Source organism: Buteo buteo, chromosome 20 (assembly GCF_964188355.1).
Source record: "Buteo buteo chromosome 20, bButBut1.hap1.1, whole genome shotgun sequence".
NCBI classification, from domain to species: Eukaryota; Metazoa; Chordata; class Aves; order Accipitriformes; family Accipitridae; genus Buteo; species Buteo buteo.
In genome coordinates, this window is record NC_134190.1 from 12,124,032 (window position 1) to 12,148,623 (window position 24,592).

A 24,592-nucleotide genomic window follows, 5' to 3' on the forward strand; every position below is an offset into this window, starting at 1 on the left:
TGCTGCAGCCCCCCCCCCCCCTCCCGGTTTTGGTGGTCTTGGCCTGCGGGCCGGCCGGCCTCGGCGGTGCGACCCGGCTACCCGTGAGGACGATGCTTGTGGCCGTAGTGTTCCGCACGGGGGGGGGGGGGGAAACGTCGACGCGGCGGATGAGGCGGTTGTGGTATTTCGGGGACGAGGCGGTTGTGGTATCTCGGGGACGCGCGTGTGGCGCAAATAACGTCCGAGGGAACCGACCTGGCTGTTCACCGGGATCGGTTTATTGACTTCGAGCTCCTCGGCAGAGCCACCAGACGTCATTTAAGAGGAGAAAGAGGTTTAAGACGAAGCCAGAGAGAGCGTCAGTCTGGGAATGGCGTCCCTTGGCTTATCTCCTGTCCTCCACGGCGTTCGGCCATTCCCCCGCGCCCCGTCGGCGGCAGGCCGTGCGTAGCGCCTGGCGCCCCACCGATCGGGTTCGGTGCGCGGAACATCCCTTACAAAGGCACCTCTCGGCGCGAAGGCCATCCCTGGGAGCAGGGTCCTAGGTTGAAATGAAACCTTCTTGGAATAAGTAAATGCCAGGGGGTTATTTCCTATTAAGCTAGCAGATTGTTCATTTTGCCGCAGTTTGCGGTGTCCGACCACATACGGGTGGATACTTCTTGTCTTCCTTCCTCTTTATATTTCCAGTCTGGGAAACGGCAAAAAAGTTAGTGAAAAGAGTAACATCTGTGTGAGAGAGAGAGAAAAGGATGAGGCGGGCTGGCCAGGCAACGAGCCTCAGGAGATGGTAACACAGAAGAGCTATTCATTCTGAAAGCCAGTTGCTCCTCGCCCTGCTAGATTATAAATTGGACACCTTATTAAGAGTTGATCCTCCAGCAGCCCCACCCAGGGCTGTGCTCATGCTCTAAACCAGTGGAACGTAATCCCATTTCACTATTGATGCCTGTTACTGGATAAGCACATGTGCAAGCAGGGCAGAGGATACTAGGCAGAAAGCAGCAGCACCCTGGCTGTTTTCTGAATTGTCAGTTTAAGAAAAGAAGAGAGAGTTTTGGGAGAGAATGGGGACAAGGTTGGTTTGCACTAAAATTTAGGCACTTTTATGATGATGCTAGCTGCCTTACCAAATAATTAAACCAGCATAGATTTGCTTTTGCTTGTTTTTTTTGCTTGTTTTCTCAGTTGTAACCTAAAAATGCTGACTCACTGGCACGGTGTGCCAACCCAAATGTTGCTGCTAGAATCAACCACTAGAAGAGCCTGAAGAGATACAACCCCACCGTGGCGTAGGCTTCAAGTGGGCCTCTTCAGTGATTCCAGGTTTCTCTTCTGATGGTTTGCTTGGTCACTTACTTCTTGTCAGATTAGCCCAAAGGTCTGTACAAATTTAGGCAGATGTCAAGTTGAACAGTTGTGGTGAAAATTTCATGTGAACATAAGTTTAACAAATTCAGCAAAGTTTTATCATCCTTGGCAAGACTTCCAAGCTTTTCAACCTTCGCGCACCTTTTAGCCCTTTGAAAAGTTGTCCGACTGGCATTTGAAATGCACAAAGTTATTGCCAGTTGTTGTCAGCAATAAATACCTGACGTGTATCCTTCAGGTCTTATTTTGGTGCTGAAGCAAATAGGATGGACTATTATAAACCTGTTTTAGTGTCTCTGAACAGTATCCCTGCTCATACACACATTTTTTCCTTCCAGGCAAAACCAGCTGGGGGGTTCATGCAATGCTGGATGCATCATGAGGATTCTGTATCATCAGAGCATTTATTCTGAATATTGTCTAGATACACAGCTGGTTGGTTCCCCTGTTGAGGTACCTCTGTTCTACTTTCCTTGGCAAGCAATTTAAACATAGATATATTGCAACTGAGCACTGGTCAGGATATTCAAAAGTAATGTGGAAATGCAACCTTAAAACAAGGGCCCCTCCTTGTGTAGCAGTGAATTATGGACATAGATTCAGGTGTAGTTCAGTGGTATCTCCTAGACTTTTTGACTTGTTTTGCATCTTGTATAATTGAAAAGCAGCTTTTGTGTTTGTGTTTGTTTTAGGAGGAAATAAATTTATTTCAGATCTGATTGTCATTAGTGACTCCTTTGTCATTTGAAAATGTTTTTGTGATTCTCTCCAGGTTCTGAGTCCCTGACGGTCACTGGTGTCTTGGAAAGCAATGACTCCTCAGATGTTTCTGGATACCTTTATGTATCTGCCTCCAATTACTTTATGAGCTCATGAAAATGAACACAAGGCATCTTTGACATTCTTCTCTCTTTTGCTCTCCTATTTTTTACATAGGGTACTTTTGCCAGTAACTGTTTCCTAGTAAAACAATGCCTCTGAATTTGTGCTCTGTGTGTATGTCTGTCTGTGTATGTGATTCCATGTGCCCTACCTCCCCACCTCCCCCAAAGCGTGAGCCTGTTGGTCAGTTAATTTGGCAAAAGAATATAGATCTGAAAGTGAAGTTCCTATAAGGTTGAAAGAGAGAGGCAGATGGGTACACAAGAGAGCCTGTTTGTGCTAGAAGCATCAAGGTGCTGCCACTTCAGCTCACTTTTTATCAGGCACCAGAGAACCTCCACTGAAGTGTACCCTTGGAATTCAAACTTCATCCTGTCTGTCAGTCATGGACTACTTGTTTGTACTGGTGGTTTTGATATGGTTAGAATAGAGACAGGAAAGCTGGGTTGAAAAACTGGAGTTTCTCTTTTGTTCCACACTTTTGAGATTTATGGTTGTCTCCCGCAGATGATCAGGAGTTCCTAGGCAGTAGGCAATCTCTGTCCCTGGTGCACACACCCTTCAAATTGGGTATGTATTTTGTTACAGAGCAATGTAACTGTCAGGTTTCAGTATAATACTAGACGTGTGGATGTCCTTAAACCAATTTTTGCTAAGGTCATGAAGGCTTTGAACATAAGGGCAAAGCCTTGAATTTAATCTGGGATTGAGTGGTCAGCAGAGCAAAGAACAAAGCTCAAGCTTGTTTGGTGGTCTTGTACTGCTGAATAAATGGACTGAAGCATTCTTGTATGGGGTATCATTTCTAAATTTGCTAGGTTGTAGAAATTAAGCATAAGGGCCAAGTTCAATCTAGCAAGTAATCTGATCAGAAATAGTGCTGAAGGATTGAGGCTTTTGCAGCAACTGTTATTGGGGTTTCCAGGATGAATGAGTTCAGATGAACATTAAATCTTCAATTAGTCTTAATGCCGGTGATGGGGAATGGTTGACATTATGGAAATGTAAAATACTTTCCTATACCATCATCAGCCCAGGCTCTTGCGACGATTCAGCTTCAGCCAACTGTTCTTCATTCATTTGCTGATCTCAGCCAAGCCCTTGAAGAGCTGGGTAATGGTGTTATTTGCATGGGAGGTGAAGATGATGTAGAGATGGGTGTTATATGTGTACTGCTGACAAGTCAGTCCATGGTGCCACCGAATCTTCTCTAGAGGCTTTATATAGATGTTGAACACGCTGGGTGAGGGGAAAGAATCTTGTGTTATTCAGCAGGTGGAAAAGGTTTTGGAGGTTAAGGAAAGAGCAAGTGTTTATCATAAATCTCTTTGAGTGTACAAGACATTTATGCAAGGGATGTCTGAAGATGTACCAGCTCAGTTCCATAAGGCTGCGGACAGACATTTATTTTCAAACAGCTGAGCTGGCTGGAGATCTTACAGCCATTCCAGATGCTTGCTACGAATCCTCTGCTGATGCCGCCTGTACTCCTTGCTCTGCTATTAGAAAAGGTGGTCCAAGGTCTTCTTAATCTGTCAGGTGAAGCCTCTCAGATAGTTTTAAGTGCTGACGAAGGTAGTGTTAACCCAGTTGACATTGCTTTACCTTTAAGAGAGAGCTGTTTACTAGTACAACCTTACCCTGAGTTTTAAAAAGGATGGAGAGGAGAGAAGAAGGCTGTAGCCTTTCTCACAGAACATGTCCACAGCGCCAGACAGTTCCTGCATTGCCTCCTACAGGTCTGAAAATAGGTAAGGCACGTGTGTGGGACTGGATACATCTACTGGAATAGACTATGTTACTCCTGTTTTGTGTGAATATGTGCTTGGATATTTTGTGCCAAGCACGTGTGTAAAGTACGTGTGAAGTACTTGTTTGTTACATGAGCAACTAAAATGGAGTATTTGGAGCTGTATTGGCCTCCTGTGTAAGCAAGAGCTCTAGGATGGGTACACAGTGTGGTAGAAACCCAGGTAACTAAGAGGTCATTATTATCCAAATTTACTAACAGAGCATTTACAAGAAATTGGTATTAATTACTATGTTAGTACCACTGTGGTTAAAGCTGAACCAGCAAGTTATAAAAAAATCTTTAAGAATATCCAGTTGGGGCAAAGAAGAAAGCTCCTGTGCTCAAGGGATCATTCAGAAATGGCAGGAAGTGGGAAGAAAATGTGCAGGTGGTTTTTAAGATATCCTGGAGTTCCTACAGGGTTTCCAGATCCAAAAATACGGAATTGTTGAAGAATCCTTGATGCATGCACAGGCAAAATGGAGCAAGCTGTAACACTGTGTGTGGCCTAGTGGTAAACATGTCTGTGTGTTGGTAGTGCTTCAACACAGAGAGCTGATAGTACCCACTACTATGATTTTCAGGTAGCGAAATGTGCTTTCCATTATTGAATGGTCCCCTCTGAGGACTCAGGAGTCTTCCCAGCATCCCAGAAATAACCTGCAGCCTTTCTGAAACATGGAAATGAGCACACAGTTTTAAAATTCTCCCTTCATCAAGAAAAATCCTGCCCTTTCCTGTAAAGCTGCTGATTTACTGTTTATTGTCATAACATGACACAAACGTGTTAAAATGGGCCACCCTAATGTCTGAGTCTGGCTCTAAACAAGATTCCTAACTTACTGGTCATCCTGTTTCTGAACTGGGCCAGAATGGAGCATCCTACCTTAACAACAGCCTGAAACTCTAGTGGAATTTAGACTTGGATCCAAACTCAAGGCACAGGCTCTTCTCTAAATAAAAATAACTAGATCACAAGCTATTTTGGGGTGGTGACTTTTACACAAGAAACGTAGGGCTTACACAGGTTTTTACTCCTGTCAAATACATCTGGATGCTGTCCTTCTTCCAGCTGATATTCTGAAAGTGCTTTCATCAGGTCACAGCCAAATAACTCCAACTGGAAGGTGGAAACTGAAGAACAACTGACATTATTCATTGTAAACACTGGTGTTTTTTTAGATATTTTTTTTTTCCCTTTTCTTCCATGCAGAAAATTCTGCTACTCTAGTTGCTGCTGATGCTGTTACAATTTCTGTCATGGCCTGTGACGAATAGCATATGCAATGCTGGGTCAAGATAAGAGCCAACAGCATGTTGGAAAGCCTTCTCTAAATATGAATCCCAATGTTTCTGGCTTTCTTGACAGGGAGGTGTTTAATGAAATTGCCATGCCTGGTACCATTTACATAGCTGCCAAAGCTGCTGATTGCTATCACCTCCTCCCTTCCCCTAGCATCTGCTAGCAAATCTTCTGTTTTTTCCTGCTTACTTGGCTATACCTAGTATAACGATATGAATAGTTTCCATTCATGAAGAATGTGGTGGGATATAGCTAGTTATAACGGATAGGAAGCAAAGGAGGAAGCAGTGTGCTGGCACCTTATTGTCAATGGCACCAAGTAGCAAGCACTAAAGCATGTTTTATATCAGTGGGAGCTGGCTGTGTGTGGTACCCTACTGGGAGCGTTCCCACGGTGCCTAGTGGATGGATGGCAGGGTTTCGTTGCTGTATTTTAAGGTAAGAGCACTTATCACCTAGGGAGCTCCAAGCACTCTATGAACTTCAGTTAATTTAAAGCTCTGGAGTGTATAAATTATTATCCTGTTGTATCGAGGAGCAAACTGGTTTGCTTAAGGTGTCACAGGAAGTTTTCAGCTTTGCCAAAGGTATAAACTAGGTCTTCTGAGTCACAGGTCTGGGCTATAATCGAAGGAGTCTTCTTCCTCTTAACATAGCTGGCCTACCTTCTCTTTGATGTTATCCCATCTTCCCCTAATCACTGGGTGACATCTGATCTCTGTAACTTTTGTACAGCATCCAAGATCTATTGTATTTGGTCCAAGATCTCACCTTTCATTTCTGGCTCTTCTAATTCTGTTTCAGTCCCTGGCGGTTCCAGGAGGCTCATCCTAAGCCCAGCTGCCAAGCCCTTGGAAAGCAGGGTGCGCCTTGGTGGTGTATCTTGCCACGGCACGGAGATTTCCCAGGACCAGCCACAGGAATGGTTGCAGTGTCCTCCACTAAAGTCTAGCGTGGCAAATGGCTATTGCCACCCCCACACTTCCTGCAATTTCTGCTTAAACACAGTGTTCTTTACTTGCTGCCTGCGGTTGGTATGTAAAGCTGCTTTCTGTAGGTTTAAAGCTGCTGCCCCCTCCAAAGTGGCTTTATTTTAGTGTTCAGTTCAGTGATTTCGACAGAGTACCTACTAGCTGGTATCTAAGGTTTTATTTAGGGTCAAGTTAACATACAGCATTGCTTTTGTCAACATTATTATTTTTCTTTTGTCTCTAATCTCACTAATTGTTTTAGGTTTCTTTTGTCTCTTTTTTCCCCTCTCCTTCTAGGATTTGCAGTTGTTCTTTCCAGCTGTGGATGTCATGGACCAAATCGTGCCCTAATTTACACCTGTAAGACCAATGGAGCTGCATGCATGCACATGAGGAGAGAGTTAATAAGATGCTGAAGTTGTTTCCCTGTTTTGAAAAGTCACATGGTCTAGAGGATTGATGCTGGGAAGTATCATTTAGGATTATATAATTCCTAAATCTGTAAATCCTGATGTACAGATAGCTTGTCCCATGGCTGTATAATTTTATTGGTGATAAAATATATACACTTTAAAAATTTTAGATGCTGTACTGGTAGAACCCCTTACTGGAGTTATAACTCTTTTATAACAGCTTTTTACACAATACAGCACTTTTCGCATCGTACCTAGTACTAAAGGCTTATCTACACCAGGAGATTTCACAGGTTGAGAATTATATTCACATAATGTTTAACATTTGTACAAAGGGTGAAAATTCAGATTTAGGTTCGGTTTTGGAGAGGATTTTTACTTTTCAGAATTTGATTTGGCAAATTTTAAAACCTTCTGTTTTTTCACTCCGAACTTTTGTTTTTGTTTTGTTTTGGATCAATTGGAAGTTTTGATTTTGAGTTTTGTGGCTTACCTAATGCAATAGAAACAGACACAAAATTAAAATGAAAGTAGTTTTGAAATAATAATAAAAAAAAGCTGCTATGTTGCATTTCAAACATGCTGAAAAATGTTCCAACACCACTGGAACTCTTTGTTTTCCTGATTTTCTTCTTAAGGGAAATCCTGGTGAAATCAGCTGGATTTTGTGATGTGTTTTGATTCCAGCAGAACAGCATTCCAGCAGAGATTTTTTCCTGGTGGATGGAGAAAAGCAGGACCAGCAGAGCTCCTCATGCAGAGGATGTGATTCCAGAAGAAGAGCACTCCCTCACCCGCGGAGAGGAGCGATCCAATACGCCTTCTGTCTGGGGGCAGGAGGGGGAAGGAGGGAGGAGAGGGGGGGATAAGGATGCTTCCTTCCCAGCACTCAGGGCTGCCGGCCAAGAATGTAAGTCTAAATGCAAGCCCGGCGAGTGCTGTGCCAGATCCAGAGAGTTTGGAGTCCCTTTGTCCAGAAGCTTTCAATACATGAGGGAGTTGCCAAATGGGATGTGTGGCATCCATGTAATATATCTGATGCATGAAAACTGGTTCCTACTGAGCTTACCGTGGTGCCTGAGGCAAAAGTACTTCTGATTCCCCACATGATGCAGCCATCACCAGACTACTGCTGTTCTCCTTAAACCCGGCCACAATGGCAGTTCAGGACAACCTCCTGCCTCAGGTCAGGCTGAGGCAGGTGGCACGCACAGGGAGAGGAGAGGTAGTGCTGCCTTTGACCCTGCTTTCTCCCTCTGCGGAGGGAGGACCTGATGCTGTTTGCATTTCTCCCTAGGTTGAACCAGTAAGTCTGATGACAGAAATGAACCTTTCCCCCTGGACACGGGCCAAAAGACTTTTTTTTTTCCTTTCCTTTCCCCTCCTGATTCTTTCATAACCGTCATTTTCACGTATCTCTGGAACATATCACGTACTACTGTCACGTGCTGTAGGTGTGCTCCCCTTTTTTTTTTCAGCTACGGCCTGCTTCCCATCTGCCAGATAAAAGTCTCTCCTTGTCTGGCTGATGCTTGCCACAGGTGACAGAGTGGACCGAAGCCATTGCTTCTGCCCCAAGGGAGAGCCTCCACATCTAGGAGAGAGGGAAATCTGCTCTGGAAACACCATCTAGCAGCCTCCGTGTCAACAGAGACGTAGCAATTCCTGTGGGATGAGAGTGCCTGTGTTCCTCTGCCTCATTGGAAAGTTCAGCCAGTTGTGCTTGTGCAAACCCCTGGAGGAGTCTGAGGTTGAGCAGGTGTCAGTGAGGACATAGCCTGGGTTGCAGAACTCCTACGACAGGCTGTGCCGGACAGAGAGGAAACTTGTCTTGGTAGGAATTGTTTTTGTGTTTCATAGGCGTGCCAATGTAGGACAATAGGCAGGGGGAATCCCATGATGTTGCTTCCCATGCCAGTAGTACCCAAGTGGGTTTCCCATTTCTGTACTAATGGGGTTCACATCAAATGCCAAGGGTTGCTGAGGGCTGCCTGTGGAGCAACTCTGATACAGGACATGCCATTGCAGAGCCCTGCACAAGGGCTTCGGTTCAGCCAGCGCCCAGGCAGAGGTGGAGCAGAAGCAATGTGGTTTGATGGGGCACGGTTCTTTTAGACTTGAATCCCACTAAACCAGGTCTGAAAGGGCCCACGGCAATGTGTGGCAATAGGTTTACAGCCCAGGTCCATACCTGGATCCAGGCCACTGTAGAGACTAAAGGAGATGTGATCTCTCCATCCCTCATCCTCCTGACGTCAGTCACGATCCTGGCACATGTTCCTTCAGGTTTCTGGGGCTTCTTGTGAAGCCATGCTGCTGCACTGAGAGAAGGAGCTCTGGACCAGAAAATGAGAGCTAAAGCTTTTTCCTGGGGCTATCCTAGCCTGGGCAACCACGCTGTCTGCTGGGCTGCAGCCTGGCTGCTCCAGCTCCACAGGCAGCAGCCCTGCTTGTCCCCTGCAGCGTGTGCCAGGAGTGGAGTTTCAGCTGCGAAATGGAGCGCGGTCTCTCCTGCCCTCCCTGGGTCGGGGTCCAGAGAGCATGCCCTTTTCCCGGCATCTCACCCACGTGGGCGATGCCCTTTCCCTGGCATCACACCCGCTCCTTCATCTTCTCCGTTCACATCAGGGCCGCTTTTTCCCCAAGCACAGCGAGCAATCCCCTGCCTCACTGTCCCGTGCTGGCCAGGAGTGAGGCTTTCTGTGTGAGCCTCCCAGGCAGTGTGACTTGTTTCCAGCGCACTACAGCCAGGCCTCTATTCAGATGAATGTCCCTGTTAAATATGTATGAATCCGATTGACTTCGACTTCCTAGTTGTCCAGGTTTTATTCCTTTTTATTCATTCACGGATGCCTCCTGCTAAACAGGGAGTCGTGGCCATGTCTCAGTGAGTTTTGACTTGTTTGAGAGGCTGCCCTCAATCTGCTCGTCTTTAAAGCTTCCTCCCCTCCTCCTCCGCTCCATCTCCCTCTGGCTCATTTCCCCCCGCTCCTCTCTCTCTGCAGCTGCTGGACAGCTTTGTGACCACCAATTAGGATGGCTGTTTGCCACTCTCCCATGATTGCTGCCATGTGCTGTTTTCCTTATGCCTGTTCCCTGTTTTCTTCTCTGGTCAAAGAGGAATTCTCCTCCACAGAGAGAGAGGCAGGCATGGTTGTCTCTGGGCTGAAGTGGGAGCTCGTGCTTAGCTCTTACTCCATGGAAAGCCTAGCATTTTTTTTTTATGACGACCACGTACACTTGGCAAGCACCAGTGGCTTTCTCAACCCAGCTGTTCACCGCCTCTCTGCCGCAGGTTACCAGCCATCGGGCAAGCAAAACGCGTGCTCGCACCTCGGCTGCGGCCACGCGACGCCCGGCGGCTTCATGAGAGTGGCTGATGCCACCGAGGCTGCGGACGGTCGGTGGAGCAGCAGAAGGAGCCTCTTTGGGATGGGCAGGCTTTTTGTCGGGCTGGCTCCCGGCAGGAGCGGGGGTGAGCGGTGAGGGGCAGCCTCGCAGCCCCAGGGGCTCGCTTAGCGAGCACTCGCTCCTCAGTGCTCCAAGCACTGGTGGTGGAGCTGGAACAGGAGGCTGATGATTTATAAATAGACTTATTGTTGCAAATGGGGCAAAAGCCCCAGTGACAGTGGTGCCTGTGTACAGGCAGGTGAGCTTGTATAACCTGCCTGTGCTGGGCCTGAGGACTTAGGATGGGATTTTCAGTGGTGCCAAAGGAACCTCAGTACCTGACTGCTGCTGAGGTTTTGCCTTTTAAGCTTTTGGGAGCTTGTTGTTTCCTTTCCTCCCAGCCATCAGGGAATCCTCCCAGACAGGCAACACTTGCAGTGATGTGAAATAACAGCAAGTTTTGGCAGAGAGGTCTCCAAGCGCACGTGCTGGCCCACAAGCTAGAGTGCCACCCGCTGAAGCGGTGGCTGGTCAGAAATGCCACCTAAGCCCCGATGAAATCAAGGGCTTGTAGATTTTGCAGCCTGCCCCTGCTGCGCGTGCCCTACCGGGGCCTTTCGGGGAAGCTGGTGAGACAACTGATGCCTCAGACATCGCGGCCCCAGGAAAGAGGACGTCTCCTGCACCCCGTTGTGTTCCCTGGAGGTTTCATGCTGGGTAGCAGTCTCCTGCAGAGACCTGCACAGGCCACCTGGCCGGGCAGGAGATGTCAAGTGTCCTCCTCCTGCCTAATCCGGGAGGGCATGAACTGAACAAGGAAGCTCTTTTCCCTCCCCCGCCACAAAAATCCGTTCCTGCGTTTTCCTGGGAGCGCCCGCGGCACCGGCTCTGCCGGGAAGTCTGCCGTGGCCTGTGAGCCGCCCCAGCCTTTGACTGGGACACCAGGTTCCTGTTGACTCCCAGCCAGAGCCACCTGCGAAATGGCCGTCTGCGAGTCAGGGCGAGATGGGCAGCCTCCTCGGGCGCCGCGGGTGGTGGCCAGCTCCCCCGCTGTCTGTTGGGTGGTCTTCCTCCAGGGATAAAGCCCCGTGAGACCCACCCTCGTCCCTCCGTGACCGGGGACGGGACCGTGCTGCTGAGGCAGGAGAGCCAGTGAGAAAGTGGCTGGTTCTCCTTCCCCCTCCCCAGCACATGTTGTTTTACATTTAAAATGTGTTTATTTTATTTTACTCCATCCTATTCCATTTATTTTTCACGTATTTATCTTTACTTCGCTCTCTCTATTTTTACCTTGTTCTTTCTTATTTTACTTTGCCCAGCCCTGTCTTATTGAACTCCCCTCCCCGAGCGCTCTTCGGGCTGACAGTCAGTCTCTCTCACCCCGCTCCCTGCACCTCCCTCTCTGTCTGCTCGGCGGGAAGGTTGTTCCTCAGGCGCTGGAGCTCGTCCCTGCACGTAGTCCGTCATTTGGCCGAGGAGCCGTGGGAGGGCCGTCCCGCCGCCCCGGCCGTGCCAGGCTGGTCTTCGCCGTGTGCGACTCGGCTGTCCCATCGTCCTGCGGCCGCTTGCTCCCGCGCGCTCGCTGACCTTCTCCTGCCAGGTCCAAGATGGGGCCACGGGCCGCCTCTCCCGCACCCCCGTCCCTCTTTAAAGATACAATATGATTCCTTTATCTCCCGGCGCCGGGCGAGCCTGGGACGCTCAGAGGTGCAGATAACGTTGCCGCTGCGTGTGCTGGGGGCCAGGCAGGCGAGCAGGGACTTCTCTCCCCCAGCGCTCAGCAGATGACCGCCTGGTCGTCTCCCTGCCCTTGCTTTTATTTCTGGCGGGCGCAGAGGGATCCAGCTGCCGTTTCTGCCCCGTCAGCAAACTGCACTGCGGCCCTTCCCGGTCCCAGTGGCAGGGTGGGTGGGCAAAGCCCTCGGAGAAGGGGCAGCAGGCAGGAGCGAGCGGGCAGCTGCTGCCCTGCCGGGAGCTGCAGGGCTCCGCGGGGCCATGGTGGCCTGAAGGGGATGGATGGGTTCAGGCTGCGGTGCAAAAAGCTGGCGGGGAAGCCGGGACGTGCACAAAAAAAGTAGTTTATGGCCTGGCAAGGGAGTTAGGGAGGAACTTGATCCCTCCTTAAACCGCAAGTGGGTATTCGGGGTTCTTGTTTCTTCAGGTCTGCTTGTCCAGGGGCACAAGTATCTGGCCCTGTGGATGCTTATGAATATCCAGTTACTTACGTGCTGAGGCATAGATTCAAAACTACTCTTGGTAAAATCACAGAAGAAAGAGCAAAATTTTAGTCACTGTTAGCACAGATTACTGGTGATGCTTCCATCCAATACCACAGTGCATTTTCCTATGATATTTTACAGTGAGAACATAAAGCCTGGCATCTTTTAATTTTATAATTGAAACACGTTTACAACAACAAAAATACGTGGGAATTCAGTATTGTTCAGGTTATTGGATTAAAAGCCTGTCTCTCAACTTTTTTACCCCTCTGCCTATGGCTTTTACTGCACCTGTTTCCACAAGCATCAGAGCATTTGTGTTTTGTCTGTCTTTTCCATGGCAAGATGAAATCATCTTGGAGCATGGGTGCGGTGGTGAAAGACGCACGTAGTGGATTTACATCTCTGGGATAAAGGGAGAAGCTGAAGAAAGATTCACCCGTGAGCTGGCTCTTATCGTCAGCGCAAAGGTCTTAGTCAGCACAAGCCCAGACTGCCAAAATTGGGCAGCCTGGTGCTGTCAGGGCTAGAGCCCCTGCAGCCTCCTGGTTCCCTGGATCAGCCAAGGATGAAGGCTCCGGGAGCTGGTGCTCCTCTGGCAGGGTCTGCTGAGCCCAGGTCAGGCGAGCGGCAGGCATCTGAAACATGGCATGTCACCCTGCTCCTCTGGAGCTTGGGAAAACACCCTCCTGTTTGATTTTAACAAATCACCCCGAGGCCAGGTCCTGTAGCATGTTGAGCATCTGTGGATGTTGGCTAGAGCTGGGTGAAACCTAATGTTTTGGAGAATAATTTCCATGATACAGAGGTGATACTCAAGTGTGATATTGCGTGTTTAAGTACTGAAGTTTCAGGCAGCAAGGATGTGCAGATACTCTGACTCACTAGAAGAAAAATTAGTGACTCAAAGGCTTGGATGCGGTTGTTTCCTAGTTAATCACTCTACCATGGGTCCAAAATCCTCCTTTGAGGACCAGAGAAAGTTTGTGGCCTTGAGGATCCTTCCCGCTCTGGTGCAGCTCTCTGGGTGGAGAGATTAACCTCTTGCTGCCCATCAGTACCATCTGCAGACCTAATTCATTTCTGGGCTCTTACCAAATGGTACAAACCCTGAGTATTATGCATTGAGATTCCAGATAGCTCATCTCCTCTGCCCTAAGACCAAAGCGTATGCTGCTGTCAGCACAGGGAAATAGTACATCCACGGATGGGAGCAGAGAGTATTTCTTTTCAAAGTTTGTGACAATTTTGCACTTAACTGGTATGTAAGAAACCTAGCAAATCATAATTAAAACCTGAGTTTTCCTTTTGCTAAAACTGGGTCTTAAAATGTAACTTGCCTTAAATATCTGAGACGAAAAGGCAAGCTTCTGAAAGAGATGAAGCATGCCCTCATGTGGCAATAGTTTTTCCTTATAATACCTGTTTGTTTTGTTTTTAATCCCCAAATAATCTATTACAGCGAGTTATGTCATTACAGCAGAACTGGCATATAGAGCGGGTGTTGTGATACAAAGCTGGCGTACACACAAAATGTTTGGGAATAATTACATGGGCTCAAACTCTCTTGTTACTTGAGGCCCTGCATGAGTGTTTTTATTCTAAAATAAGAATAGCTCCAAACAGGAATTCTCAAATAAACAAAGGTGTGAATTAAAACTTGTCCTGTCCTAGGCTCTGTGGGAAAGTTGCTTTCCATGACTGAAAGCAAAGTTTAAAATTGTTACAAAGCCCTGGGTGGACAGCTTTGTTTGAAACCAGAATAATCGATCTTGAAGTCAATTTTAAGCTAAACCAAAATCAACTGAAAATGAAATACACATTCACAGAGCTGGCCTGAATAACTCACTTTAAAATCATGTTATTTTTTGAGCTGATGGAACTTCCTCATGTCTACATAAGGCTTGCAACTGCGTGGATAAGCCTTTGGAAACCTGGCTGTGCTGTAAATTTTATATTTTTGACATGTAGAGGTTGGGTTTTAAAACCCCAGCTGACACTGCTCTGATAAATCGGGAAGTTCTAGTCTTGCCTGATACAGCATCATCTGCTTTTACTGTAGATTTTCTTTCAGTTTTCTTTTTTTCTTCCCTGAATTTAAACAGTGAATGTGATTTATAGGAATTACTGGGTCCTAGAAGCTTACCATGACTTTTTGTAGCATTATTTTGTGTGTGATTACAGATGGATTGGTATCTTTCATCCAGAGCACCGTAGGGAGAGTAAAGATAAAAATGGATGAGGGTCATGGGATGCCTGATTTGGAGTGTGATGGTTGCCATCAAGTTTTAAACTGCAGGGAAGCATTTGAAATTCCAGGGTTTCCAGTCAGTGTTTCCATTGGCTCACTCTTTACTGGATTGCCAGGAAGATGGAGGCAAGGAAGATGTACTGCACCCCACCATGGAGCAACCCGCAGCTCGACCTCCCTCCAAAGTGTGATTTCTCTTCTGGGGGACCTGCCAGGGGCAAGATTCATCCATGTGGGGGACCTCTGACCCCTCTGTGGCAGATTGTCACCACTGTCACCAGGCAATCACCTGTGCCACAGGTTCCCCAAGGTTCATCTTCTTCCTTGTAAAGCTGCATGGGCTCATAGGGTGGTCGGGTGAGCTGAAGAGCAGTTGCTTTCTCCTCTCGTCTTCCTTTCCAGCCTACAGCTCCCTCCTGTGCTGAGGGTAGTTTCCACGAGGTCAGGAAATATGAGAAGCAGAGAAATGGGAAACTCAGGATCCACTGGGGTCCCCTTGACTCTGCTGGGGGGGCCTGAACATGTGTGTGAGAGCTGTGGGTGGTCTGAATTCTGGGTGCTTGATCTGGAGGCTTCGGATATCGGTGTGGATATCCAAGCTGCTTTGAGAAGACTTCAGGCTGAATGAGAAGTGAATTCCTTAAATCTCTCCCCTAGGGTCTCATTGACTTCAGTGGCAGTGAAATTCTTCCTCAGAGACAACTTGGCAATTTTCATTCATCGCATCCTTGGCAATGGTCTGCTATCGAGTTCCCTTTGAAAAGGTTTTTGTGCCGTAATCTGCTGGCCGATTATTTAACTGGTGCTGCCTACAGACCTCTGCTAGTTGTTGCACATCTTGTAGTTCTTTAAGGGTTTATTTCAGCTCCTTTGCGAAGCGTAAGGAAATGGATGATTAGCGAAATTCTTCCCAGTATTTTAGAAGCATTAGTAAATATTGATTAAAGGGCAATTGCACCATTGTTTTCATGGGAACTGTGAAAGAAGGTAAGACTGCTAGATTAGACGCAATCCTGCTCTTGAAGTCACAATTCTTACACACCGTTTTTTGCACTTGGGTGCAAAAACTCATACATGAGAATGTGTGCTTGTAATGAGCCAAGTAATTCAGCACCATAAGAATCCCACCAACTTCATCTCCAAGCTGGTAATGAACACGGGCCTGGACACGTCCAACTGATTTGTTTGCCTGCAGAAACCATCTTGCACTATTTACAGTCAACGACAGCAGTGTCCTTCAAATGTTGGCTTAGATGCAGTAAACATAATTGCCACTTCTGCTTTGCTTCCTCTTCTTGCTGTGCCCTAGGCTGGTCGTAGCTGTGCTCCGCTTTCTGTTACCTGGCCAGAGATGCCCTGCATCTGGAAAAAGGCGAGCGGGGCAGCTCTGTTGGAGAACAGTTAGTCCATCCCTGTGCCTTGCTGCCCATTTGCATGGCCTCCCTACCTGACCCAGTGCATTTCCAGATGGCCGGGGTGCACCTGAGCAGCGCTGATGTCCCTGCAGCAACTGCATGGAGGACTGGAGTGGAGATGCTTGCCAGCTAGATGAACTGGTCAACTGGTTAAATATTGGTGGCAAAGGAACTTGCAAAGCTGCTTTGAAGAAGTGGGTGGGTCTCAGCCACTTCCCCACTGGCTTTTGTGTTGCGCCCTCAAGCCTGATTTCCATTTTCTGGACACCCTTTGCTTTCTGCTCTTCTGCTTGTTTGGCAGGAGATGCTGGCCAGTGGGTTGTGGCAGGTCATCAGAAGCGGACAGAGGCCTCCATGGGACGAACAAAGCCTGCCCGTTCTCTGCCCAGCCCGAAAACCTCGCAGAAGGCATGGGATGCCCGATCATGGTCCTGTTGCTCATCTTTCAATCTGCAGGAGACGAGTGATGGTGGCACCCCAGACATACCACCCTGGTATGAGACTGACGGCAGTGTGAGCCAGGGCTTGGCTGGTGGTTTTCAGATGAAGAGCACTTAAGGCCACAGCTGTGAGCACTCTCTCTAAACTCCTTTTTCCTGGGCCCTTCAGCAGTTTTTAACAGTTTCTGTTCAGATACATCTGAAGTAATAGGTATTATAGGGGTACAGGGCTCCTGCCGCTCCCCTCCAGCAAGGCTGGGGGTGCGGGGCAGGTAGCCCCCTCTTCCCTAAGGGGCTTCACCCATGCGTTCTCCCTGTGTTGTGGTGGCCTGCCATTTGCAGAGGTGGCACGTTGACCATTTTTGCTTCTTGCCATACACCGGTGAACCCCAGCTGCTTTCCCACTGATGTAACTCCCCGCGCCAGTGGGACATTGAGGTGGCAGGGAGACAGCAGCTGCTGGGGATGGGGGGGGAAGAGCCGTCTGCTGCCCCAGTGCTGCTCCATGGGGGAGATGGTGGCCAGACAGGTGGGGGGCAGGAGGGGAGAAATGCCTCCAAGAAGGAGCTGGGCCACCACGCTCGCCTTCCTCTGAGCCCATCTGCCCGTGCTTGTCAAAGGCGATGTCCGCAAGGCCGCCCAAAGCTTTGACGCACGTAGGCAGACGCCAGTGAGGTTTAATCCAGCTGGCTTGGGTGCCGGTAGGCAGGGAATTGCTGCCCCAACCTTTAATCACCTGAGTGAGTACCATGTGAGCGTGAAAAGCTCAGGCTGGAAATGGCGGCGTTGCAGCAGAAGGCAGAGGTTTTGTCCCGCGCTGATCCTGGCTGGCAGCCAGGGACGTGTGAGGGACGGGCTGCACTGCCGACGGTCCTCCAGGCTGCTCAGGCCACCCCCTGGGTGGATTCAAGGTCCCGATCTCTGAGGAGCTCCGTCCCTGGCTTGCAGGAAAAGGAGCACTTGTCGGGGCCGGGGGAAATCCCAAGGGCCCTGAAGCGTGTGGCCAGGTCTGCTCCTCTTCCAGAAGGTCCTACAACAACAGGAGTACTGTACAAGAGGGTGACTTAGGCAGGACTGTGGGCTTTCACAGCACGTGGGCCCCCAACCCCAGTGGAAAATTTGCATAAATACCTTTCCAAGTAATGAGTTTTTTCTAAATGGGACCAAAATCACATGAGAGGCAGGGAGGGGTGTTCACGGGAAGAGCAGATCTGCTACGCTGGGACCTCATGCGAGAAATTGGACTAGTACTGTCCGCTGAAGTTAGACCATGAATTTGGAAGGGCCTAGCTGAGGAATCTCCTTAGCGCAGCTGGATTGACCTTGATGTTTTTAACCTGACGAAGTCAATTCATGCCAAGAAGTAGCTTCTGTGTCCGTGGCAGGGAGAAGAGACCATGAGGCCCCGTGACACCTCTTCAGGACACCTCCGTGTGGGCCTGATGGACCAGAGCGATGCCCATATGGTATGAAGAAGGGTGCTGTTGAAAACTGTTACCCCCAAACCCAAGAGCCACCCTCTTTTTGAGGAGTTTGATGAGGTGGGGAGGAGGCAGGGGAGAAGCGAGTTCATTTAGAGTTATCCACTTACAGTCTTCTCCCCTAGTAGCTCTCAGAGCATTTTCCAGGGGATGCTGTTATTCTTACCCTGGCTTAACCCATGGGGAAACTGAGGCACGCAGCAGTAAGGTGGCTGATCCGTGGTCAGTGCAAAGCCCAGAGAAGGACCTTGCTCTCTTGGATTCCAGTCAGGTTCTCACTACCAGTTAAGTTATAAGTGGTATAAAAATTGCTGTTCTCCTCTCTTTATTTAGAAATCCCCATTTCCAGCAGGAAGCAGGTAGAGGGGGAATCGATAAGCCCTGCTGCTACTGCTTTTCCTTACTAGCCTGCCTGTCAGTTCCCGTTTACCATTTTGCATATGGTCACTTGATACCAGCAGCTGCTTTGGGACATCTCTATCTGTCACATCCTTCTTTTTATTCAGTGTCCAAAAGCTTCAGTGCTCCACTAAAAAAAAAAAAAAAAAAAAGCATTAAAAAAACTACCCCTGGTAGCCGAGTTTCCTCCCAGGTTCGGTTCTAAACATGTCATTTTAATGATGTCTAAACTACACAGTGCTTGATGAGCAAAACATTAGTATCTTCTTGCCACATTTGTTTTCCCTGTCTCCCAGAGCATTATAGTCACCCAGGGAGAACTGCGTGTTCTACTTCGCTGCTGTAAAGCTATTATGGGTATGAAAAGTTCCCATTAATCTGCTCCACACATGGATGTTTCTGGATAAAGTTCAGTAGCCAGATCCCTCTTTCTTTGTGTGCATCAAACGAAGCAGAAAAACGCCTCCAATTTAAAGACACCAAATGAATAACCAAATAGATGAGATTAATTTTTGTTTAATCCACGTGGGCAGCGAAGCCAATGGCCAGTGTTTGTATGTGGACTTCTGGGAGTTCATTACCAGCCAAGTCTGTAATAAGTTAATGCAGAGATTCCATGGAAATAGGGGGTTAATTATATGCAGAGGATGTTGGCCAATGTACAGCTTTGAACAACAAAAATAGCCCAAAGTCTTGTGTTTTGGATGTGGAATCAATTAACGAGGTCCACGACGTGTACCAGAATTTGTTAAGATAGTTGTTGTACTATAAGGATGCTTTATTATTTTTTTTTCTAAAAAGTTAAGAAAATAAGTGGATAATGGAAGGCGAGGGACAGAAAGACATGAGACTGGTAATGAAACACTGGACTTTGGCCTGGGGCCAAGGCAAGCTTTTCAACGGGTCTGAAGTTTGGACGACAGCAGAGTTTGAACCGGTTTTCACTAACTGTCCAAAAGGTTATACTGTAATAGATGGAGAGAAGAGGTTGCTTTTAGTTTACCAACTCCCTTCTCTCTGCTGGCAGAAGCGTTATGCTGCTAATACGCCGTAGTCATCAGACTGATGGATATCAGCATGTGGCGTGGCGTGCTGCAGATTCAACTCCGAAGCTGAAACATAAAATATTCCTCTCGATGCTGGTTGGCACAAACCTAATTTTTTCCCCCTTTCTACATCTGGTCCTAATATAAAATGTGTCTTTCTGCCTTTTTTTTTTTTCCCCTTGCCACATCTTTAGAAATGGCTTCTTTAAAAAAAATAGAGTGCCCCCCCGCCCTTCCCCTATATTTCTAGGTTTTAGAATTAATTGTATGTATGTGTGGTAGTTTAACAGTACAGCTTTACAACTGAATAGAGCACAGCACTGTGCCTTTGCAAAGGGATGTCGTTTCACAAAAAAAGCAGAGAAAGATGAGATTACTTTTACTTCCCTTCAGTGTTCAGAGCTGTGAAGCACAGTTTTGGCTGTTACAACTTTTAAAGGAGTCCCTTAAACAGGTAGAATACAAATTTAAAAAAAAAAAAGATCTGACCCATTTTCACCCTGTTTCATTTTAGCACAAGCTCTGGGCATGCTCCAGGCATTTCTTAAGTCCCTCAGCTCCCACTGCTTTTTTTCTCACCCCCTTCCCCCAACTTGATCCCTAAAGCCATTAGTTTGTTCCTAGAAATTATCTTCTTGTTTGTTGTGTTGTGTTTTGGTTTGTTTTTTGTTTTGCACACAGAAATCCACAGGCCAAAGCAAAGAGTACTTCAGAAAAATGTTGCAAGACAGCCCAGTTTTGAGCCAAGTGCTGCTGATAACTTCTCAGCACCTTTGCTGAAGTGGTGGAGGCTGGGACCACTGAGTCTCCAGAGAAATCACAGCGGGTAAGCTTTGTTTAACTAATTAGCGGTAATCCTGAGCAACTCTGCGGGCTGTAATTTATGGTGTTTCCACCAGGTTCTGTGTTCAGCTCCTCGCGGAGAGGGTGGGCCCCCAGACCTTTTAGCATATGGACTCCTGGAGACTGGCACGACCTGGAGATCTCAGAGGAGCCCCCCAGGGTGCAGGGACATGGCTTGAAGCCGAGTGCCCCTGCAGTCCTCCGTGCCTGCTGGCGGGCCAGCCCCATCGCTGGCCCTTGGCCCGAAGGTACTTAGGGGGGATGCGGGATGCAGGCTAGGACAAGGGTGGGATGGAGGTTAGCGGGGTTTACAACAGTGATGGGACGCTGGCTGTACGAGGGACCTTGGTGAGCCGCTCTGGAGGAATGGACGCAGTCAGCAGAGGTGATGTAGGGACTGTCCTGACCTCTCGCCTGCCCGCCTGGCTGCTCAGAGTTAAAGTGTTACCAGCAAAGGTGGCTGCAGCCTTTGCACAGCAGATCTCGTGTGCCCGTCGCCTCCCAGGGACACCCGGGGACAAGGTCAGAGCAGCGGGAGGGGAAGGTTATTTCTGGGGCAGCTCTTTAGATAGACAGGTAAGAGGACACAGGGGAGGTCAGGCACGAGGAGGATGCGATAGCTGAGCTGAGGTGGCCGGCCTCGGGCCACCAGGTCGATGAGGAGACACAGAAGCTGTGGGGCTTGTTAGTCAGGGTCCCAGCCTGCCAAAGGAGCCAACAGTAACGAGTACAGTTTCTTAGACATTGCATGGGAACGGGCAATGCCTTTATTTTGCCTGTAATACCAGGGATGGCTTCAGGCACTGTGTTACAGGTGCACTAACAATGAACGCTGGCATGCAGCTCCCCCATGCCCTCCAGTACCCACCAGGTGTTAGAGCAGGAGCAGGCTACATCTGCTCTCTGGCTTGCCAAAATTTTGAAAGGAAAATGTATATCCCAAGTACCAGAGCACCACTCAACTCCCCCGTTTATATCCTGCAACTGGTTCTGTTCGCAACCAACTGAAATGGGAATGTCCAGCCCCATTCATGCCATAAGCATACGAAAACAGCAGATCTGGGGACTGTCATAAGAGAGGGAGTCTTTACTGTCTCTGGATCTGTCGGTTTTAGTTCTTCCTTGTTTGGGAGTGCTTTAGGATGGGGCGACCTGCTGCTGACACAGCTGAGCAGTGGCATGTCCCATGCCTTCAACTCAGCTGAAACTCTCCACAGAGCAAGAATGGACGAGGGCAGCCTAATTCCTCTGTAACCGATCTGAGCAAGGAAGTATAATTATGATAGTTATCACTGGGAGATGTTTTAAAGGGAATGCATGATAGATACCCTGACTAAGCACTTAATTTTTTTCCATCAAATTACTTCTAGCCCAGCAGCTAGCTCTACGTACATAATAGCTCTGTTGGCTTCAATGAGGTCTGCCAGCTAAGGTCAGCTGAGTACCTGCCCCATGAGAGCAGGCCACAGAGCAGATGCGAGATGCCATGGTGTCACCTCATCCACTCCTTTCTTCTTCTGCTGCAGACCCCCACCCCGCTGGCTACTTGTCAGCATTTTGCCTTGTATAGTTTTAAATGAATCTCGCTCCGTCTGATTTTACTCTTAAACCACTCGATCATTTCCCTTTTAAAATTCAGATTTTTGTTCACACTCAAATAAAAATACATATCAATATTTTATAAATTCTGCAGTATATCCCCAGGCACAAATTATATTGTAATAATAAAATGGCTAGCTTGTTTTAATAGTTCCTGGCTTTTGGCTTTATGTAACACTGCAGGTGTGATTCTAGTAGCAATACTGTAGGTGTGAATTATTATGTTAGCATAATAGGCTGTACTTTATTGTGCTTTATTGCTTAATTGGCTTCTTCCATAAGGATTCTGCAGTTGTTACTGGGAAATAATGCCAAGCTTTTCCATGAAAAGAGTGATACTCTCTTTTTTTTGGTGTTTACTGAGGTCAGTCTGATTTCAGTGCGTGACTGGGTTTGGGAAATGAAAGAAAGATGTCATTAAATGAATTAAGAAAGTGCTGACTAGGTCCTTAATAAAAAGCAGAGCAGGCTAAAAGATGCTCCTTGTTATGCATAGATACTTGTAGCCCCAAAGAGCCCTTTGGGAAAACAGCTGGCTGAGCTTTCTGGCAAAGGAAGCCCTCTCCCATGTTTGGGGGATTCCCAGGTGGTGGGCAATACCTCTGGGTGCTTACACGCTCTGTGATCTCCTCTTCCCTCTCTGTCCTTCCCACCACCTTACTTCTTACAGAAGATGGAAGAAGATCAAAGTTGTCTTCACAGCAACACGCAGGCCCTGATCCCCTTGCCAGCGTACCCCTACAAGAGCGTACCCCTGAGCCGCCCCGCGCGGGGGCACCTGCCTCCCCCCGGCCGTGCTGACCCGCCTGAAGCAGCAGGGACGCAGGCAGCCCTTCAGAGCCTGTGCAGGTCCTGCCGCTGTGCCTGGGAATCGAAGGGGCAGGGAGAAGTCCCACGGGTGCCCAGGTGTCCCACGGTCGCCCCTGCCACTTGGAACCTGAGATGCCTCCGGTACGTACACCCACACTGTGGCGCGGGGACCAAGGGCATTTTTCGATGGTTGGAAATCACGAGAGCTGCTGCTCCTGTGAGTCACTCGAATTCCCACCACGGACTCTTGCTAAATCATTTCCACCTCTGCTCCCCTCTGCTCCCCAGCAGTGTGCCTAGTCATGCTGCTGAAGTTCATTGTTGGCCTCTCTATGTCATTTAAGCCTTTTTATGTTTCTCTGGAACTGCAGGTTTAGCAGAGGGATCTGTTTTTGCTTTCAGCTGGGTGAAATGTTTATGCTTGGCATATTGTTTGCAGGGACAGCGAGGTAGGTGATTTCCCAAGTGGGACCTTCGTCATGCAGAATAGGAAACTTCTGATTTTCCCCTCTTCTTGTAATGGTATTTTCCAAAACTATTAATGAAAAGCAGGGCGGGGCAAGAGCTACAAAATATGGATGCAGATCTAGATTTTGAAGGTGCAGGGTTGTGCCTGGTTCCCCCCAAACGGTGAGGCTGTAAGTGTGCTGAATGCTATCTTGCCTTACCAGGGATCAAACTGAAAATCTGCAGAGCTGAAAGCCCAATGGATGCACCATTAACGGCCGAGTGAATAGGAGTCAGCCATGCAACAGATTGTCCTTTTCTGTGGCTGCAGCACAAAAAGTGTAGTACTCGTGTCCTCCTTCTTCCAGGTCTCACTCACCAGGTCCAACCCAGGGAGGATGAGCATGTTTGAGCTGTGTTTGTGCCGTCTGCCCAGGAAAAGAGGACTCGTCTCAGCCACAAAGGTCTTGCTGGGGTTTGTGCTGAAGTGGGTTTCCACCATCTGGGATCTACCCAAGAGCTACATCATACTCTCTTAGAGATAGGAAATCTTCATAAAGAGAAGACTTTGAATTAGGAGTCTGCTGTGCATTGCAACATTTATCATCATGATTCACATACCTCCAGTATTACTGCAAATCCAGGCAAAGTGTGAAATGATTCTCTCTCTTATCTTTGAGGAAATGCAACGTGCTCCAACCCTGCTGACACTGAAAGCCAGCTCTGCCCTGTTTGGGTCCATGTAAATTGTCAGGATTATTGGAAAAGCTCAACAAACCTCAACAGCATAATCTACCCAATTAATTTTGAAGTACTTTGGGAAGCATTCAGTATTTTTTCTTTTCATCTTATGCAGCTCCATAGAAACCCTTGGAGTTCTGCAGGTACATACTGAGTTATGAAGGAGCTGGAGGCACTTAGAGAGCTGGAACATGATTAATAACTGCAAAATTACAGGGAACACTTAAAAATCCCTTAAATCCCTTAAATCTCTCCCCTCCCTGACTTTCTCCTAGGAACTAGGACATGAGCCTTTAGCTAGGCTGTCTTTCCCTGATGCAGTCCCTTCATTGTGATGGGAGAGGATCTGAAGCCACAGGCAAGGCATTCAGAAACTTTAGGACGAAGTCCTGATATGGAAAAAAAGAGAGAATGGGTGAGCTGCAGCACAGAGGATCACATGAGGGAGTAGCTGGTATGTGCATGCCAGTGCCAGAGTCCTCGCACTCTTTCATCATGGGAACCACAGCTTGACTGCCTGATAAACCACCTCCTTTTGTATTCACAATTGCAAAATATCTCTGCAGCAGCTCTAGCAATTGCTCAGAGAGAAAAGAAACTGAAGAACTTTTCTTGCATCCTTAGCATAACAGGTGTTTTTACAAAAAAAAAAAAAAAAAGGCATTTTCATTTGGCCCTTTGCTGTATCTCAGCTCTGTGTCTGAAATGTTTTCTTTGTCAAGGAGAAAAGCAGAGGCAGTCAACTCTTTGCAGACCCCTGACATTGTTTTGGGGTTTATCAATTTTAAGGTTGTTTT

General features: G+C 47.9%; 1 long non-coding RNA gene across 7 annotated transcripts; it reads left to right on the plus strand.

Moving 5' to 3' along the window:
* On the plus strand, positions 1-24,236 carry LOC142042273 (uncharacterized). 7 transcript variants are annotated; one of them, XR_012653679.1, is made up of 8 exons: positions 1-1,806; positions 2,126-3,986; positions 6,135-6,364; positions 6,599-8,548; positions 20,037-20,181; positions 20,255-20,446; positions 22,468-22,748; positions 23,423-24,236. It is a non-coding gene; the product is annotated as an uncharacterized LOC142042273 (long non-coding RNA). The 7 variants fall into 7 exon arrangements; XR_012653684.1 differs by having other exon boundaries at positions 1-1,363; positions 1,692-1,806; positions 6,135-8,548; XR_012653683.1 differs by having other exon boundaries at positions 1-1,308; positions 1,692-1,806; positions 6,135-8,548.
* The last annotated feature ends 356 nt before the right edge of the window (positions 24,237-24,592 follow it).